Genomic DNA, 14,542 nt, shown 5'->3' on the forward strand with positions numbered 1-14,542 from the left:
CTACTAAAGAGCCTGTAATAAAATGTGTATTCAACTACTTCTGTGATATAATAATAATAATAATAATTAATTATTAATCACTATTATTAATAATAAATTATTATTATTAAACACCAATGGAAAAGAGTGGCTGCACTTCACCTTTTATTTCCTATCACATGAGCCATTTCTTCTATTGCCAATCTTGCCATGAAGCCTGATTTATTACGGAGCCACAGGCTTACTTAGAGGGCTCAGAAAGGAGAAATAGCTGTCGTATTCGGACTCACTCAACTAAGCTGATGGCAGGTGCATGTTCCCTGCATGCATGACTACGATAATCAGCACCAGAAATAAAGGTTTTAAGTTCTCTTTAGAATCATGTTTCGTGCCAAATGAATGGAGATGGCCTGGTGTTTGCAGTTGAAAACCTAACAATCCGTGATATCAAAGCAATGTGAACAGAAGACCCAGGAACAGAAAGTGAAGTGGAAATTAGACTGGGTAGCTGGAACTACACTCCAAGGATTACCTGCTTGATCCACCCCTCCCCCCCTGCAATGTTTGCAGTGACATTGTAGATTTGGAAATGGTTACATTTTACCTAAAACATGATCCTTAACCTGAAGGTAAAGCCGTATCACAGTTGAAGGCCCTAAGACCAGAATTTGTTGTCTTTCATGAAGCCGTATTTGTAATAACACCAGAATACAGAGTACCATCCTAACTGAAGCATTTCCATTGTGTTTATAACGATGGAAACCTGTTGCTTTGGGACATGTCTCCCCTTCAGTTGAAAGGAGTGATACACACTGGTACCTCTCTGCAGTTGTCGAAATTACTGTTCACCAGTGTTGCTGGCTCTCCATCTTTCGGGACCCTGTAGGATCATGGCATTGGGCTGCCGTGTAATTGATTCCGACTAATTAAATGTGACCAGAAGTTCTGGACAAAACATGTAATTGCTGGTATCCCCCCAGAACTCCCCTTTCCCTGTGACACTTTTGAAATGGTGGCTGCTCCATCAGCCTAAGTCCCTGAGTCATTAACATGAGCAGAATCTTCTACACTTCATCAAACTCCTATGGGTATGTGGCATGAGCAGAATATAAGCTTGTGTGAGATGGACGGAGGGGGGGTATTTGTTACATCATTACCTAGCCTACTTTCCTGACATTAACCATAACAAATGACATGATGACATCAGAAGCTGATCTCTTTCACTTCCCACAAACTGCATTCCAGAACACTAGGTTTTCTACAGGCTATAGACTGAAAATAGGAATTGCTATGATAATTCGTAGTAAATAAGTAATAAATAGGCATTGCTATGGTTTGGACATGGCCTATGATTACTATCATGCTTGGGGAAAAATACAGAAACAAACTAAAATTTGGAAAGGGGAGTGACTGTATTTAGTTCTTAAATACATTCTTCATTACATCCATCATTTTATAGAGAAATAGATTAGTAGAAAAATTTACAAAGAAAATCTATTCTTACATAATGAGTTTACCCACTAGGACTAAGAAGAACTGTAAGTAAATGTAAAAATGGTGAACACTTTTATAGGAAATTTCTTAATATATTTGGGAAAATTTTTAGAATCTTAAAAATGTTAATCAGTTTTTTGAAACATTTATTATTTTAAAGAGCTTTTCAAAGTTAATTAAATCCGCTTTATATTTCTTGATTACCAAATCATCCTATTTTATTTCACATCAATTGCTTATCAGAACTGTATTCTCAATAATTTCAAGCATTTACTAATGATGCAGAGAAACAAAAAATGGATCCTTCATTTCAATTTCCAAAGCTTGGATATAACTTCAAATCTAACCAGTATATTGTAGCAGATATTATTTATTGTCCCTCTCCCCTCCCCAAAAGCTATTCAGTCCCCTGCCAATGGCCAGTATTTCAGAAAAGGCTGATTTCAGTCTCAACACCAGACCCAAAAAGCTCACAACAATTTCTTTAAGTCTGTCAGTGGGGTTCTCTTTCCCATCCCATGTGGCTTAGATATGTGATGGGTTTAGACATGTGCAGCTGTTGCAAGGCTGATGAATGAGAGGTGAGGAGTATCTTCTGTCGGGTTTCACAGGAGTTTCTCACCCTTCAGGAGTTCGCGGGAGAGATGGTCTCTTCTGAATGTAGCCAGGTCTGAACATGATGCCCAGAACTACTGCAGCCATCTTGCCACCATGAGTGGATTTGCATCTGTGGTCTAGGCCGACATGTGGAAGAGGTTCCAGTAGAGACCTAGAAAGTACCATTTGTGGGCCCTTTGCTACCTCACTGAGCCACTGAATTACCTAACTCAGGACTGTCCATGCTTTGGGTCTTCTTGTTACAAAATAATACATTTTCTCTACTGTTTAAGCTATTTTGTGATTTGGGTTCTTTGTTCTTTGTAGCCAAACATATCCTGATTTGGAAATTAATCATGTTCTTGAGGTTATACTTTTGTGATATCAATTGATTGGTAGCATAGGTTTTTATTTTGAAATGATTAAAACCGGTTTGTTTGTTTATTTGTTTGTTTGTTTAAAAAAAAAAAAGGAGAGTTTCCTCTCCTGGCCGAATATACTTATTGCACATCGAAAGACAAATCTTCAGAAATGGAACCTAATAATGAACAGTTTAAGTTCATAATGAATCTATTCATTATTTCTTGGAAAGCCAAAATCATTTCTAAAGTTTCCCAAGTAACCAATAGACTCATAGACTCAGTGTCATGTTTAATTGTCTAAGGGGAAAGGGAGGCCTAAAGTTTATGAAGCCACTAGGTGCCAGGCTTATCACATAACTAGTTTTACTTAGTTCCCCCAGACACTCTTAAGAGATATGGGTGTTATTGGCCTCATTTAGAGATGAGGAAATTAAGGATCAGAAACCAGAGTAACTTGCCAAATTTCATACACCTCGTAAAAGGCGGGCAGAAGTCAAACCTGGCCAGACTAACTTAAGAACTCAGGAGCAGACTGAACTGTATCAATGCCAGATTTATTGATTTTATAACTATACTGTGGTTACTGTAATGATTCTAAAGATGGCTACAAATTATCTGACTGAGATGTCGGTTCTAATTTCATACCCCTGAATTCTGGCAGGCTTCTGACTGCTTCCACTAATGAAGTAGAGCAAAAGCAGGATGTGCCTTCCAGAAACAGGTCTTTATTCACGGAAACACTGGCTCTTCGTGCCCTGACCTGCTATGGGAGAAGCCAAGGATGCTGAGGCCACCACACTATGAGGAAACCCAAGACACATGAAGAATCCATGGGTAGGGACCCTGGGCAGCAGGTACAACTTAGCCCAGATGTTGAGACATCCCAGTCTGGACATCACACCTATGAATGAAGAATGTTGAATCTTCCCACTTGAGGCTTCAGACAGCATGAAACAGAGGGAAGCCATCTCCACTGTCCCCACTACAAATTCCTGGTCCATAGAAGCCGTAAGTAATACACAATAGCCTGTTACACCATGAAGTTGAGTCTAGTTTGTTATATGGCAATAGACAACTGAAATGGTTTTGCAAGAGAAGGTCTTTGTCTTCAGTAAATATACACTGTAGCACCTAGGCATAATGACACTTCCTTCAGAGAGTGGAGACATTGTTAAAATAATAAAAGATTCCCTGGTAGTGATTCCCAAACCTGGGAGTCATCAAAATCATTTGGAGAGATTTTTTAAAATATCGACTCCCAGATACTGTAATAACATTGTCTGGTGACCTAGGTATGCTTGTGGTCAGCGTGACATAATGTAGAGAGGTGTTAAATCACTATGTTGTGCACCTGAAACTAACAGAACATTGTATGTCAACTGTTCTCAACTGTAAAAAATTTTTAATAAAATAAATAAAATAAAATATTGATTCCCAAGTCCCACCCAGACCTACTAAACTAGAATCTCCAGAACTTAGATAATAGCACACGCTCAATAAAAACCCAATCAGGAAAATTGTCTCAGATCTGAGCTGAGCAAGCAACTGAAATCAGGAACCATATACTGCCCACTCTGAGTCCTTGAACACAGGCCCTTGTCCTGACCCTACCTCTCACCACTTTCCCTCTACCCACTTGAAGGCCTCCGTTCCCAGGCTCGTGCCCGTATAATCAGACCACATGGCTCCCCATACCTTTTTCGGAAGGTTTGCTCCTTGAGACCCCATGCCCAAGTCCTCCAGCTTGGTTGACTGTGCGTTAGCCGCAAACTCAGGAATTGCAGAAATCCACACCCACTTGTGAAATGAAGTGTTTCATTCCTACGCATTATCTCTAGACTGTTCACTGCTCTAAAACAGTGACAAATGGAGGACCAATAAGGAGAGAAAGTGGCAGAAAGAAAAATGAGGGTGCCGTGACAGCCTGGGGTGAAGGAGAGAAGGATATGCCATGTTAAAGGGTAGGCGATTGATCCTACAATCCCAGAGATGGTGCCACGGTCACCTGCCACCAAAGTCACCTCAGGAGCATCTGTGAATTATTCACTGTGGTTTCCAAAAAGATAAGGAGCTGGCACCAGAGTGTAAATCAACAAATTGCTTCCTTCAGCCACAAAGTCTCGCTACAACAACAAAAAAAGCCGGCTGAACTAAGCAGGGTAACTAGTGATGAAGTTCATACACATTCTGTCATAGGCTCCTTGTCCCATGAAAACCAGCCAGAATCAGTTCCCAGATTCTGCATTCCTGTGTTTAAATAACAACCCCAGAAGCAGCAGTAATAATAATACACTTAACATTCACCAAGCATTTACTGTATGCTTAAGCATCGTGTCTAAAGGATATGATAAGCTTTACGAATTATGTCTACTAAAATTGATCACAATATATACGAGGAAAGGCTCTATGTTAAAAATCTTCTTGGTACACCTCAAAATAACTGGCACAGAGCAAATTACACAAGTGATCATAATATATTTGTTTAAAGTAAAAGCATAAGACAAATTAAGAAAATACCGGATTAGAAATATAAATATGGGAGTCGTCTACCAAGGACACAAAAAACTATATAAGTAAATAATTTCCCTAAGAGAATAGAGCCAATTTTCTTTTTTGAATTCTTCATTCACTAGTTCATTTCAGTATTTATTTATTCATTCAATTGAGAGCTTACTAAAAGCATTATTAGGGACAAACATGATTCTGATTCTCATGGAGCATAAATTATTATGGAAGAGACAAAAATAAATTATTAATGACTAATAAATAAGTTATTACAGACCGCAATGAGAACTAACTAAAGAACTGAAAGAAGCCTGAGAACACGTGAAGTCTCAGGGAGAAAGCAGCAGGCGAGGAGCCTGGTGGCTCCATCGGTTGAACATCCAACTCTTGGTTTTGGCTCAGGTCATGATCCCAGGGGAGTGAGATCAAGCCCTGTGTCAGGTTCTACACTGAGCTTGGAGCCTGCTCGGGATTCTCACTCGCTTTGCCTCGTGCCCTGCTCCTGCGCCTGCGTGTGTGGGTGGTGCACGCGCGTATGTTCTTTCTCTCTCAAAAGAAATAAACATTTAAAAAAGAAAAAATGTAGCAGACAGTGTGAGTAGCTCATGTAAAGACCCTGAGTTGAGAAAGAGTCTGGAGCTTCTCTGAAAAATAAAGCTAATTTGACTTTTAGTTTTAGGCAGTTTGGAGGCCAATGTGCTGCTGAAAACAAAAGGAAAACCAGACAAATTTAAAAGTCATATATTGTGGGGTGCCTGGGTGGCTCAGTCGTTTAAGTGTCCGACTTCGGCTCAGGTCATGATCTCAGGGTTCGTGGGTTCAAGCCCCGCGATGGGCTCTGTGCTGATAGTTCGGAACCTGGAGCCTGTCTTCGGATTCTGTATCTCCCTCTCTCTGACCCTCCCCTGTCTCTATCTCTGTCTCAAATATAAATAAAACATTAAAAAATAAAATAAAATAAAATAAAAGTCATATATTGAGGCATAATAGGGCTGTAGCAGCATCAAAGACTAATGGGGATAACATTTCAGAGAAGGAAACTTACAGAGGTGAGCTGAGGTTCTGCCTCTGCCCCTGGAGGCACTTGATCCTAGATATCAGCTGGAGAGACACCAAGAATCAGGGCTAAGCACAGGCAGGGGCCACTGCTGGGGGACAGAGAAATCCGTGGGCTCTTTGGGTTGTGCAGGTCGCTGCTGATAAAACTAGAGAAGTGAATGGACTCGAGCACATAGCCACTTCCTTTCTGAAAGCATTGACTGGGGTTGCTATGGAAAATAGAGAGAGAAGTAGCAAGATTCAAGATATATTTTGGAGGTAGAATCCTTAGGACTTGCTGATATTTTGATTGGAATGGAGCAGATACAAAAGATGACCCTCAGGTCCTGGTAAGCAAAATTGGGTAGAATGATTGTAGAATAGGTTAGGGAGTCAGGGGAAGTCTCACCGAAGTTAGGAGGTTTTCCTGAGATTGCCAACTTGTTAGTAGCAAAACAAGGATGAGAATGCAAGTCTCCTGATTCCTATCCCACTACTCTCCGCCATACCAAGTTAACTTCTCCTTTGGGAATTTTTGTCAATAGTATCATGTCTGTCTGTATTACACAGACAATGCACAGATGTATTTTGTGTTTAGAAGCTCGGTTTTCAGGAGCAGTCAAATATGAATTTTGAGGCTTTAAACACAGGTGACAAAAGGTAAATGTCTTCAAAGCCAGGAAACAAAAGCTGGGTGAAGATCAAGTTTTATGATCATAGAGAATGGGAGGGAGGGCTCTTTTGATGTACCCACAGGGCGCATCACCCCTAAAGGCATTCAAATTTGTTTTTAAAAATATTTTAATCAACTGCCAATTAGAACACATTTATATGCAGTGTTCTGACTCCTGCTAATTAGATGCAAATATGTTTGCTAATACCCATTAAAAAGAAACAACCAGCCCCAAATGGAGTCACCTCTCTTATGCTAAAAACTTCCTTGTCCCGTACCACTTCTGCTTACAAAAGTCTCCCATTTTTGTACAGTCTTTTAATTTGTTAGATGGGATGATCCATGCATCTTTGAACAAAGCCAATTAGATCTTTAAATGTACTTGTTGGATTTTTGTTCTTTAACACACCGTATTTTGCCTTTGAGCATAAGCAAAAGGTAAGTCCTGTTCAAGGACTCTACTTTTGTTCAGCCGCTTAGTGGAAATAGCAACACGGTTCTCATTGTACAAATATTTGTATGTAAAATAGAAGTCAAAATTTTATTCCATAAACAAGGGGAAAAAAGGGCTAAAAGAAGGCCATTCCTAAACCGATGGTGATAATATATTGTAATCCAGGGATTATGGCTAATCTAACCTTTTACAACTAAAATCCAAATAAATTAATTGTATTATCTTGGCTGATAATGTTTATGGTTCCCTTGAGATGCATGCCTCAACCTCATCACCTAAGGAACAGACCACAGAAGGAGGAAGAAAAGGATGACCACAAAATAGAAGCTGCCAGTGATGTACAAACACACGAGTGTTCAACAAAAAACCAATGGGAAACAACTGTAACATAGAAAGAACTATTTTGTACCTGTTTCCTACAATTGCTGAATGCTTAAAGAAAATATTTATTTTGCTTATGTTTCAGTCGGGAAGCCATTCTACTTAAATGTTTCTTGCCAGTTTTGTAATTTATAAATGCATTAATATGGAACCAAATTTGGCAGGATATCAGGATAGTGTGCTTTTGATAAAATGCCTGAATGTCTTTTATATGCTTAACTTTTGAAAATGTATTTAATGAAAGGATAAAAAGCTAATCCATTATGTAACCCACAAAACAAAATAATTAAATAACAATTAAATCTCTTGAAAGCATATGACCCACAAGACAGTCATTATCAAGGTTAACATCTCTGGATTTTTACTGTCCCTTTTGCATTTGTGGTTTTCATAATATTTTATTTATTTGTTTGTTTATTTATTTATTTAATTATGGCTCTCAAGATATCTGTTGTGACTTAATTGATTTATTTACTTCCTTACTTCTTAATAAAAGTGGACAATTTGGTTGATCTATTTTTTCCCCCATTTTGTTTTAAACAACAGCTTTAATGAGACTCTGTGAACATGGCTGTATCCTTCCACCCATTGACAAAAATATATGAATGCAAACCAAAAAATATTCTTGTGCATGTAGAAAATTAATTCCTGATTTTGCAATAGTTCATATGAAAATATCTGAGGGTTTTAGGTGATGACAAACTTAATTTGAGCAGACACTGTGATAATGATTCCATTTTTAAAGTGACTATTGCTACCATTGATAATAATAATACTTCATTCTAATCAAGGTAGTATTATGAGATTACCCATTAAATTAAAAACTTTGTAGGGCTGCCTGGGTGGCTCAGTTGGTCAAGTGACTAAAGAGCAAAGGCAGAAAAAAATCTTGAATGTTGTTAAGAAAAAAAAAACCTTCAACGGAGCAACAATTAATCTTAGAGTTGACTCCTAAACAGAAGTAATGGGAGCCAGTGATCAAAGAACCATATTTTGAAAGGACAGAAAGAAAACATCTGCTTATATAGAACCCTACAGCAAAAATACCTTTTGAAAATGGAGGTGATATAAAAATATTTTCCAAGAAACACAAACAGAGAATTCAGCATTAGCAGAGCTGCATTAAAAGAAATAACAGAAGTTGTGCTCTTTAGCTAGAAAGAACATGATAAGGTGGAAAGGCTAATGTGTGGGCAAATGAATATGGACTCTATCATCAGCTGTGTGAGGATGGAAATGAAATATGAAGAAAACTTGGAAGAAAAAGATATAAAAACACCATGACATAATTTGAGAGGAGGATAAATGGAGTTAAAATGTTCTAAAGTGCTTGCAGGGTCTAAAGAGAATAAAAGTATTTATTTTCTAAAGAAAATAAAGAGACCCTTGCAGGGTCTAAAGAGAATACAAGTATTCATTTATATTATACTATAATAACTTAAGGTACAGATTGTAACCTCTTAATCGATACTGACTAAATAATAGTAAAAACCATATATAACTAACAAGGTAATGGGGGGTGTGATGATTACAACTATAATGTGAGAAGTCAAAAGGAACAAAAAATCAAGAATAAAGACAACAACAAGATCAGTTTTAAAGCCTATCACTAATTACATTAGAAAAAAAAAATAACTATGTTGTGTCAGTTTGGGTCCTCCAGGAAGCAGGCAACAAGAAGAAACGAGAGGTACTAAAGATTTAATGGCAAAAATAAAAGGGGAGAGGAAACGAGAGAATGCAGAGAGAATTTGCTCAGAGTACTGATATGATACCTTTGAAAAAATAACGGGAAAGAAGGAGAATGCAGAGGAAGACCCTCTGAGAAAGTCTCAGCCAAGCTGATGTGGGGCCCAGAGCAGACTGCCCATTCCATGAGCATTGGAAATTTTACTGAGGTGTCAGATTCCTGAATCCATATATTTCTCTCTCACCCTCTGGAGTACCAATCTCTCACATACCAAGTACCTCTTGCTGATCTTGGCCAAGCAGCATGACATCATCAGTGTAATGGGTTAGTGTGGTGTTCTATCAAAATTCAGATGGTTCAGGTGGTCAAGATCTCTGAAGTTTGTTATGGCAGAAGATGGAAGAGTTAACATAGCTCTGAGGCAAAACTTGGAATGAATTGTTGTCTATGTGGATGGAAATTTTTTTCTATTTTGTTGAGAATGGAAGAGAAGATGTATTCCAAATAAAAGGCCACACAGTATATACCTCAAACACTATTATTCTTCTCTTCCAATGATACCATATCTGGTTGGCAGCTACAATTTGGGCAGCTACTTGAATGAGAGTGAAGAAGTCTACCTTCACAAGCATCCATCAGGTTTCTACAAGGGCCAGGCTGGCTAATTAGAGGGATAGAATAGAAACCACTACCCATGGATTTTTTAGATCTTAAAGTTTGAAACTAATATCCATTCCCCAGGATTGTTTTATATTTAATATCTTGGGGGCTTTAACAGTTTCAGTCTTCCATTTGTCCTTCCCCACCTTTGTAGAGCTTAACCCACAGGCCAAAAACTCAATGTGAGGGTTACTCACATCCCTCAGCGTTTTTGCTTTCTATACAAACTGCCTCAGCAACTCAAGCATCTCCATTTCATTCAGTGTGGGCTACTACTTTCTCCAAGCTTCTAACAACCACCCCAGCAGTTAAATTGCCCCATTCCCTGGGGTCCTTACCAGGATGTTAAATTCCGTGTTTCAGAAAGTGCCCCTAAATCATTTAGTTCTCGCTTCTGTTGTCTTACATTCCAACCACTAGATCAAATACCCTAAGGAGTAACCCTTTAAAACTTTTTAAAAAAAATAACAGATACAGCTAAAATATTTATAACTAAAATGGTATGCTATCTGTGATTTTCCTTAAGTACTCAAGTAAAAAAATAAGAGAAAGTGTGTGTGTGGAGAGTTCTAGATATAATTAGAATGTCAGAATGTTGATAAGAACTGAAGCTGGGGGCATCTGGCTGGTGGAGTCAGTGGAGCATGGGACTCTTGACCTTGGGGTTGGAAGCTCAATGCCCACACTGAGTGTAGAGACTGCTTAAAAATAAAATCTTTTAAAAAAAACTGAAAGGAAGAACTGAAGCTGGTTGATAGACTCACAAGGGTATGTGTGTTGTCCTTTTCACATATTCCCTTCTTTGTGTGTATATTTGAAAATTTCATTTAAAAAGATAAACAACAAAAAGAAATTAGAGAGCTTCAGATCTTGTATTTTCCTCTGGACTTTCAAGGTGACAGCGTTTTGGATTTTTTATGGAAAGTAGAGAGGAATATTTAAATGTAATGCAGTTGGACAATATAAGAGAAAGAGAAAGTAAAAGAAGAGAAGAGGAGGCGACAGAGAAAGAGGAGTCAAGAAGAAGAGAGGGAAGAAGGAGAATCTTACGTATAATACGGGCTGGTGAAGATCCACACCTTAACTGTCACTTTAACACCACCCATCCAACATTTCCTTTTGGACAGAGCTGCAGCCTCTGGAATCATGGGGCTTGGCCAGGCGCTGTGTGAGAGGTCTCTTCTAAATTCCTTAGGTGGCTATATGGCCTTCGATAGATGAGAGATTAGTGTTCTGAAATGCCCACAGCCTCAAGCTTGTTGCCTTCAAGGTACAGTGCCCATGTTGAAGGTACGAAATAACTCCATTGTATAATGGATTCTAATACACAGGGTTGAGAACCACTGGATTAGGAGATAAAGGTGTAGGCCCTGCCCTTCACAGGGAGGCTGCATTGAATCATGATTAGGAGCTTTTTTTTTTTTTTTTTTTGAGTTAGACAGAATTGTGTTTGGACATAGTTCTACTGTCCTAGTCATGTAAATGCTCTGGGTCTCACTTTTCTTACCTGTGAAATGGAAACAGCTATACCTACCTCATAAAGGTGTGAGGAGTGAATAATATACAATTAATTCACTATTGTTTGGAAAGCATCTAGTGTGCTGCTTCCCAGACAAGCGTCCTTGGAGGTAGATGTTATTTTACAAAAGGTTGTTGAAGCCAAGAAAGCCTTCACATCCCAGAGAAAGAAATCTCTAATTGTGAAACAGTATCACAGATGAGTAGGGGAGATCTCTTGGGATGTTCATAGGAACTCTGAGCTCATTCAGGAGGAGACTGTAATCCACATGGTTGTGAGTCTGATGTCCCCCTCGTACCACATCTGCCTGTTCAAGGTCATGGAAAGGGGCATTTGTATATGTATGAGAAAATGCCAATCAAGATCACAATGAAAAACAAACATATCTCATATTGTTAGGAAAAAATAAATCTGGCAATACTGACTATAAGGGAACATCTGTCATTGGGATCATCTATAGGCTGCTGATGGGGTAAAACTATGACACTAGGGGAAATACTGTGGAATTATAGTGCCTGGTTAAGCAGCCAGATACCCTTCTATCTAGTAATTCCACTTCTAAGTGTATAACCAGGGCAAATTCTTGCACATTTTACCTGAGGACATGGGAAAAGCTCATGTCATTTCTAGGCTGCAATAGCAAAAGAAATTAGAAATATCTAGAGTGCCAAAAAAACAAAAACAAAAGCAAAAAAAAACCTCATTGTAGAAAATTTGGATAATATGAGCAAAATTAAAGAAGAAAATATAATTACATTGTCTTCAGTATTTTTCCTATATATATAAATACAACTTAATAGAATAATACTGTACATACACTTTTACGTTCTATCTGTTTGAGTTCACATATAGGCTGAAATTAAGCTGGAATGTACAGTCCAATGATTTCATTTACTAAATCTTGGAAATATTTCCATAGTAGTTAGAAATGGTTGCTGCCCCAAGCCTTCTATATGCCCCCTGCCCTGATTTGCCTTGGCTTCCACCTCTGGGGCCGTTAGACTCCCTCACACTTCAGAAACTAGAGGAATGTATCTGACACTGACAGAGGCTTCCAGAACTCTGTACCAGCTTAGTGGCCTGCTTCCAATTGTACATACTAGAACTTTGCCATATCAGTTAAATTCTTCCATTGTGCCATAACATTCATTTTTAAAATTATTATAATGTCTATGTTGTGAATATGCCATAATTTGTCCAATTATCTCCTTATTATTGAAAAATCTGGGTTTTAACATTTTTATGTTGTAAGTACCACTGTAATGGGAACTTTGTTTTATTGCTTATTTATGAAATGATGACTAGGTCACACCAGGATGAATACCACCAAAGCCCTTGATATATATACTGCCTAATCTTGGTAACCTTTTAAATATGGCATCGGGTTGACTTGAAAGAAATACACAAGGAATCTCACAGAACAAAAGGCCCTGAAAATGTAAAAGCACTCTATAATAAGGGTTTTCATGACAGCTAAGAGACAGAGGTAGGGCACTGCAACATTTTAAAAGAAATTTATCCTGTCTTGTGTCATTTGAACTCAAAACAACTCTGCAGAAGTGGTAGGACAGATATTCCCATTAGTAACTTGTCCAAAACCAATCAGTCATTAATTTATATACATATATATGCCTGTGAACCCACATGCACTCCTCTTAGCCACATCTTTCAATTTTATATAATATTGTATATGCAGATTAATTCATAGAAATCCTTTTTAAGTGGATGTTGCTGAAATTTTATTGTCACCTATGTGCTTAACTTTGATATTACAAAAAAGCTACTAAAAGCTCATTCTGACTTTCACCAGATAACGGCTATACACTCTTTAAAGTCTATTCCATACTCATAAACATATTCCAATGGCTGGTGAGTTTGAACAAAATGTCATGGATAATTTTCAGTTCTGATATAATAATAAAACTGATTGTATCACTCCTACTTGTAGGAATTAAAATTTTCAGTGCTTTAAGAAAGGAAAATATGAAAAATATAATGATCTTAAGAAGCCTCTTAACTTCCCAAAGTTATTTTTTTCACTTTCATTTTGGATCATCCTTCCATTCTGCCTCAATAACGCAAACTGGCATCCTTTCCTGGCCAAAACCTATATTAACACTAAAAGTATTCCTTCTAGAAAATGTTATTTGTTTGTTATTTGAGGGGAATTTGATGCAGCCCTTGACAATTCTGCCATGACAATAAATTTGTTTCCATCCAGCTCTGTAATGTCAATTTGGTTTCAAACATATCACCTCATGCACTCTCAGCGTGCAGCATCGCTCTGTTATTTTAGACTTCAATCTGCTTCAGGCTCAGAGAACACTGTGGTTTGTCTGTAATTCATGTTTATTTTTAGAGTTATGTGACTTTCATTAGAAATCACACATCTACCTTAACCCAGTTTGTCTTGTTCTGAGAAAAAAAAATGTTCATGCCAGGATGGTTTCAATGAGCAGACTTTGAAAAATAATTGAAGGACCTATTCCTGGAGAGGTATGATGATGGTGGACTATGTTCATCTATATCCCTCGTGCAAGATTAGAAGAACCCTTCAAGGTATTTGATTTATGCCACCAGACAATATCAAGTAAGGGTTTCTTTAAAGATAGAGAGGATAAAATGCTTCTGATAAATAAACCACAGCTCCATAAAGCAAAATGAAAAGATATTTGAAAGAAAGCCTGTTTGAAAAGAAAGCGACTAACATTCATTAAGTGCCCACCAGGTTCCAAGTACTTTCTGCAACATTAGAAGTAGGTATTGTTACTAACCCCCATTTTAGAGTTGACAAAACTGACCTAATAAAAAGCAGAGGCAAGATGTGAATCCAAGTCTGTTTAAATTTCAAAACCATTGATTTTTGTAGTGCACGTGTTGAATGAGCATACGATCAAGCTTTTAGTGGTAGGTTGCATTAATGTCCCCAATCGTCACTGCTTCCTGCATACATGCCCTTTGCCATGTAACTTTCTACAGCCCTCTCACTGAAGGCAGAGTAACCCCGCATCTCAAGTCTAGTCTCAACCATGTGACTGGCTTTGGCCAATGGGATATTAATAGACATAATACTACCAGGGGATTGAAAGCATTTGCTTGATTGGGCTTGACCTCTTTCACTCCACCAGCACTGTGAGAAACACTCATTGGCCCAGGGAAGGGCTGAGAAACCCATAAAACAAATCTACCC

This window comes from Crocuta crocuta, unplaced genomic scaffold (assembly GCF_008692635.1).
Source record: "Crocuta crocuta isolate KB4526 unplaced genomic scaffold, BGI_CrCroc_1.0 scaffold4, whole genome shotgun sequence".
Classification (NCBI taxonomy): Eukaryota; Metazoa; Chordata; class Mammalia; order Carnivora; family Hyaenidae; genus Crocuta; species Crocuta crocuta.